The following is a 7,363-nucleotide window of genomic DNA, read 5'->3' on the forward strand; positions in this document are numbered from 1 at the left end:
TTGAATCCTGTTTCATGAGAAACTCAACAATGAGACCAAAAGTGGTCTCATTGTTAAGTTCTGCGATTATTAAGAATTGCAATTTTTCACAAATTATTGCACAATGTTTTTTTGCAAGCGAAAATCTTAATCTATCAGTAACAAATGATGCAATTTTTATAAATGTCGGTTTAAATTAGCCCAAGACATCAAGACTGTTTTTTCCGGAAAACTTTCCTAGGAACGGGCAATACAATTAGCCCAACCACATCTAAGTATAGGAAGATTTTGACAGCAAGTTTTACGTCTGCACCACCGGTCAAACTGGACAAAGTGCGCTAAAATGACATATTAGATGCCTTCTTTCTATAAAACAAGAAAAAACGCTGATTTTTCGAAAAAATGCCAAACAGTTGTATCAAACAATTCGCCAACTTTCTCTTCTTTTTTACTAAAAAAGCCGATAAGACAAATGTTAACCATTTTTATCATATTTTAGCAAAAACTTATCAAAATTAAAGTAAAAATTACGAAAAATGTGAACAAAACAAAGGAAGTTAGGCTAACATTCACAAATCTTTAAACCTCCGTGCTTCCTTGGAAATGCAAAATTAAAACAAAAAATGTTTTTAAATTTGAAATCATGAGCTTGACAAGCTTTCTATTGATACCACTCACAATCCTGTGCGTTGAATTATCGATCGGCGAAAATTGACTGAATAAAAAAATTCAGTTGAGTGCATAGTTCCTCCCTCACAATAGTGGGTGGGAGCAATAACAAGAGAACGCCCTTTGAGAATACATCTGCAAATAATAATAATGCCTCTAATATACACTAAATAAAGTTAAGGTAATTTTACCTTAAAAAACATCCTAACTCACCCTAACTGTTAAGGTAGATTTGCCTTTCCTTAATTCACCTTAACTAACCCTAACTTTACCTGAAATTTACCTGAAAATTTAAGGCCTCACTACCTTAAAAAACTTTAATTTTTACGCTAAAATTACCTTAACTTTTTTTAGTGTGTAATGCGCCAGAATTCGTGTGATTTAGACATTGCCTCGTTGGAAAATATGATGCGTTCAGATGCTTGTTGGAAAGTGTATAGAAAGCCACCCAGACCAAAATGAGATCTAAAAGAATTTTTTCAATCATTCTCTAAATAAAAATTGTGTAACCCAGGGTCGAGCTTGCTTAAGTTTATGAAAAAGTAATGCGCAATCTCTTTTAAAATATCAATAAAAGGTCTCACAGCTAATGTCACAATTGTGTGTTTTCATCACCTATTATCATAAAATCCGTATAAATAAGCGGACTGAACGCCTAATGTGGAATCATCGTTAGTTGTGTTGGTTTGTTGAAGAGTGAAATAATTTGATGAGACTGGAGCGAATAAGATACAATTACCATTCTTAGATGTTTAAAAAAAACTTGCAACAGCATTCTGTTTTCTGAGACAAAATCATATACAGGATTGTATAAGCTTTTCCAGGATTTTATCAATCTGATCGGGAAAAAAATAAATGGCAGTTAACGGAACTCTTTCATTCAAATTGGATTGCTAATCCTGCCAGCCAGCAGTACTTAACATAATATACAATCATTTCAGAGGAAAAATAGGATCTTGTGTTTTTTCACCTATTAGATTCTGGGCCTATGCAACTAAGAAAGAGGCTCAGAAAAGTGCATTAGGACATAATTTTCCAATCCCGCCCATCCCCAATTTTTAAATACTCCACCAAATGAGAAAGAGATAGAAGGCTGTCAAAAAATCACTTTCTGTTCGAAGTTAATTGGTGTTTCTATTTAACAAATCACTTTATGTTCAAATCACTATACAAATTGAACAAAAAACAAATTAGGGGCAGATGATACCCATCATTAAGGAGAATAGGAGACAAGACAAACAAAAAAAAATAAAATAAACAACAAGCATCAATTACGAACAAAACATATTGTCAATCTATTTTTAATTTCAAAAAGTTAATGAAAAAGTTCAAACAGCATCAGAAAAAACTGAAATTAAAGAAATGACTTATATTTCACAGAAAAGAAATATGACTTGTCTTTTTTGAGAATAATTAATAGAAAACAAAAAGGGCCGACTTAGAAAACTTAGTTTACGTTTTTGAAAACGGTTAAAATAAAAGATTCTGAATGCCACTCGCATAAAAATAAAATCATTCAACGGCTTTACGTTTAAGTTCATAGGAAATAAATGAGGCCTGTCAGCATTCAGAATGCCATACGACTTCAGAAAACAAAGGAAAAATCTAAAATTCAATTCAAAGTAGCGAGCAAAGTTGTCTAAGCTTAAAAAATAACAACCCATTCACTAAATATAATGAAGTTAATCAAATGTGCCTTCTTTTAATTCCGATAATGTGATATGCAAATTACTCTTAGTGTGCCATTAACTAAGGTGACGATTGAAAAGACAGCAAAAGAGAACCTCAACAAGTGGAATTTGTCAACTAGTTTGAAAACGGTTATGAAAGAGCGACAAATCTTAAAAAGAAATATAAACAATTTTTTTAAAAACCATTACAGATAAAAACGAGATTTCAAAAAAACGCTAGCTATATTAATTTCAGCCACTCTCAGAGACATTTGAACTTACTAGTGGGACAAAATCAAAAAACTAAGAATTAACAACGAATACAGGCAAAACTCAGAATTTCAAAAACAATTTTACACAAACGTTGTTAATGCCAAAAAACATATTTTTTATGCTAAATAAATCACCTATTCTCATTGGCCACCAATTGCATTAAAAAATGACGTGTTAAAAATTGATATTGATTTGAATTCATTGTGTTTTGTACCTAACATAAAGGCACAGAGACCAAAGTAATTCAAAAAAATATACAGAATTACATGCAAAATACTGCAATCCGAACAATTTTTGAACTGCAAAATTCGACAATTAGATTGACACTGTTACTGATCTTGCTGCTTCTCCATTAAAATCAAAAGCAATCCAAATGATTAAAATTTAGCTAAATTGACCAAAAATAAATGTATCAAAATATTCAGTTTTTTCTACTTATCGAGTTTTATTACCAAAAAATCAATACATATATATATATATATATATATATACAAATATATACACGTATATAAATGTATTATATATATATATATATATATATATGTATGTATGTATATATACATATATTTATTTGTGTCAAATTGAAGTATTAGATAGTTTCTTGAAGAACTCCCTTGGCACCAAATTGGCCGTTTGAAAAACTTAGTTTAGTCATAACTCTATAAAGAGGACAGTAAGTACAGGCAAAACATGCCTTAAATCAGACTTTAACTGAAAAAAAAATGGATCGCCATTTAATTGAATTTTAAAACGAAAACGGACTTGTCTGTATCTCTGAAGAAATAATTGCGAGAGTATTTCAAAAAAGACAGGCCGAAGCAAAATTACATTCTTTTTCATCGCAAGAACCATTGTTGTGTCCGATATATTTGTTGCCTTTCCTGCCCGGTTGTTCCAAAATGCAATCGGTCTAAAAATTGAGTAATAGCTTATTAGGCGAACGAAAATCAGAAAGTATTGAAATCAAATAATACATATATAAATATCGGTTGACATTAGCGGACGACCACTAATTTATGTTTCACGAGATCTTTCCGGAAGACCGGAGGTACAATAAACCCATATCTGAGTAAACAAAGATAGTGTCAGCAGTTTTTATGTCTGCACTCTCGAACAAACTGCATAAAATTGGCAAAATTGGCATAATAGATGCCATTCTTCTGTGAAAAAAGAGAAAAAATGCAGAATTTTCAAAAAATATAGCGGAAAAAATAGCCGTTTTGTTTTTAAATTTAAAACCAATGAGACTATCATCAACAATTTTATCATATTTTTAATGACCAAAAATTGATCAAAATTTAAGCAAAATTTACAAAAAATGTGAACAAAACAACTGAAGTTGGGCTAGCGTTCGTAGAAATTTAAACCTCCGTAACTTCTCGTTGAAAGCGAAATTTAAAAAAAATCTTTTTAGTTTGAAGTTCTACGCTTTACAAGCTTTCTAATGATACACTCATAACCCTGTACAACATATATATCAAATGGCCAAAATTTACTGAACAAAAAACCCCGTTGAGCATGTAGTTCCTCCCCTAATTAAGTGGGTTGGGACAAAAACGGATTTTCAGAAATCGGAATTTTCTTTAAAAATTTTGAAAAAACGTATATCGGTGAAAATTGACGATTGTTTCTAGAGTCTTCCAAAAGCATTGCTACCAAATACTTCATTGGAAGGAAAAAGGGTTGAAATTAAGGGTTGTAACCTTCCATTTTTAGTGGATATTCAGCAAACGACAAAAATAGCTCGGGAGTTTTCTTTTCGCTAAATAGTGGAAAGAAAAAAGAAGGATTGTTTAGGAAGATATAGGACGATTTCAGTACGTTTATACAAAATTTTTTTCGAGACCATAGAAAGAAGCGATGAGTTTGCCTTCAATCTCTATTTGAACGCTTTCTCCTTTTAAATAAACAGTACAAAACAGAAAGCTTATCGCAAATGGTACTGTCTATTTAAAAGGAGAAACCGTTCAAATAGAGATTAAAGGCAAACTCATCGATTCTTTCTATGGTCTCGAATATAATTTTGTATAAACGTACTGAAATCTTCCTATATCTTCCTAAACGATCCTTCTTTTTTTCTTTAATAGCTTTGTATAAACGTACTTAAATTGAGGTTGATATTGAATTGCAGAGCGTGGCTAGGCATGTCATAGTCATACTTAGCGAGCTGATTAGATCCTTCTTTACACTATTTATCGAGAAGAAAACTTCCGAGCTATTTTTGTCGTTTGCTGAATATCCACTAAACATGGGAGGTTACAGAAGATGTTATATTGTCTCTTAATTTCAACCCCTTTTCCTTCCAATGACATATTTGGTAGCAATGCTTTTGGAAAACTCTCTGATATGCGGTTTTGAAATTTTTTTTGAGAATAAATTTCCAATTCCTGAATACTTGGCAAGTTCTAGCGGTTTAGTGATAATAAATTTTATCATCTAATCCTTGTCCAATAATTGGCGACAGCGTTTCATTAAAAACAAGAAACGAAAATAAAATTTTCAGGGACTGTTCATTGTCTTTTCATACGGTTTCCATCATTTCAAGCCTTTTGTAATTATTAATCTCACTGTTGATAAATATTTCACACTACCGAAACAATAGTAGGTGATATTGTGCATGCTAAGTGTTTCTGGTGATGAAAATTTCAGGGGGTCAGAAGAACAGCCTTGATGGGACCTCATCTTTTCTTCTTTTTAATCATATTGCTTTCAAAATTTACTTTGATTCATTTTAAAACTTCTTTGCGGAGATCTTTGCTGTTTTCCATGAACAATGGGAGCAAATATTGATTGCAATTTTAGAGCTCCGCCAAAATCTTACGCTTTTTGAAAAGCGAAACAGCCGCACAGTTAAAATAATGAAAAATAAAACTAAACTATTTCATTTTTTGGCTGTCTTGATTCTCAGTTTTTCAGAGAATGAGTTTAAAGTCTTGCAATTATATCAAACTAATGCTAACGTTGAATTGACGAACGACATTGGTAATTTGGTCATTCTTGTATCGTGGCAAAACGATGTTTCCCAGTGTTCTAAGTCGTGCAGTGATGCTGTTGGCCATCACAGGAGCGGCAAAGTTGCCAAATATGGAAAGCTATCGGGAAAATGCGAATGTTTCCTGGTTCACGATCTTCTAGAATTTGCTGACAACCCGGCTGTAGATTCAACAATCTATCTTTATGAAGGTAATCAACGCGCTCCAATAATTATACTAGCTGAGAAGCTGTTCAATTTACTTAATAATGATTCTTGGGTTTGTTTACATTTTTATGTTTAGGTGGAATTAACACTTCAAGCATTGAAGGTAAGGAAATGTTTTTCTGAGGAAAAGAGAAGCTTACAAAAACAATATTGATATCTATTGGTCAAAATACAGAGAAATACGTACAAAATTGCAAGATCTCCTGCATTTGCTTCAATTGATCATTTTAAAAAAACAAATAAAAATTCTTTATTTTTATGCGCAAGATTTCGTTTCTGCGCAGTGAAAAATATGGTAAAAACTGAAGATAAACAAGATTATGTAAGTTTTTGTCGGGGGCAAAGTCAGTGCCCATTAACATTTCGTTGTTTTTTTGCACTTTAGCAAAAATTGCCGAGATCAGACACAATGTTGCCGTTCCATTATCGCTAATTTCATTGAATTCTTTATGCGCAATCTACCATCAATATTTATGCCAAAATTGGCTACTATTCCCCGTATGATCAAAAGACTGCTCCCCTGATCAAAGTATAAGAGTCAATTACAATTGTCGCCAGGTTGCGCACAATGCAAATTGCGAATAATACATGCGCGCGGAAAACAGCAATATTGTCGAGTATATATACACTGGAGCAAATAAGCTTTTAATCATGCAATGACGATATAAATACTGAATGTTTAACCATTAACGTCTACACAAAGCAGTGGACGAGTGTTTTTGCGTCAAGACTATTATTTTTGTGGTCTGATTATACTTCGAAAAATACAAGAAAGTTCAAGTAACAATAAATTAAACGTTTTCTAATTTAATTTAGCTCTTGTTCTAAACATGCTCTAAAATTAAGCTCTTGTTCTAGCTCTTGTTCTAGTGCAAATTTTAGATCAAGTCTGGAATAAGAATTTGAATAAAACTTTAATTGTTTGCACAGATTAAAAAAATAAGAAAGATTTGGCTAGCCCCACTTTCTGTTCAATAAGGTTTTTCATTTTTTAAAGACTACAACAATAACATATAGGATCGCGAATTCAAACTCTGTACCGAGAATTTCACTACATATATTGCGGCTGAGCTTAACAACTCAGAAATCAAATTGAATAGCGCTTCAAGGCCATTTCAAGCCTTAAAGCTAGAATAGTGTGACAAGCGAATTTTAATGCTACATTCTATCGAAGCCAAACGGATTTGTTCACTTTGTTCAACATTTATATTTAGCAACGATTATTAGTACACAATCGTCATTCATGAAGTCAAACTATAACTCAAACTCGAACTACCTCAACCTTCAGCAAAACAATACTACGACTTAACAATATTGCATCAGATTCTTTGCGATTGGATTGCGAATCAACCTATTATTGATACAGAATATTCGACAAAACTTCTACATGGTTAACAAATTTCCCATGACATCAAATTTACACTGAAAAAGTGACGTTATGGAAAAGTGTTCACATTCTGTCGACATCATTATCTACAACCAATCAACATTTGAATTTGACATGTAAATCCACGTGACTAGCAGCATAAAAGGAGCTTAAAAAACTACCAAAAATCAGTTGAAACTTGCAATT

This window comes from Convolutriloba macropyga, chromosome 5 (genome assembly GCF_964194025.1).
Source record: "Convolutriloba macropyga chromosome 5, txConMacr16.3, whole genome shotgun sequence".
In the NCBI taxonomy this organism is placed as follows: Eukaryota; Metazoa; Xenacoelomorpha; order Acoela; family Convolutidae; genus Convolutriloba; species Convolutriloba macropyga.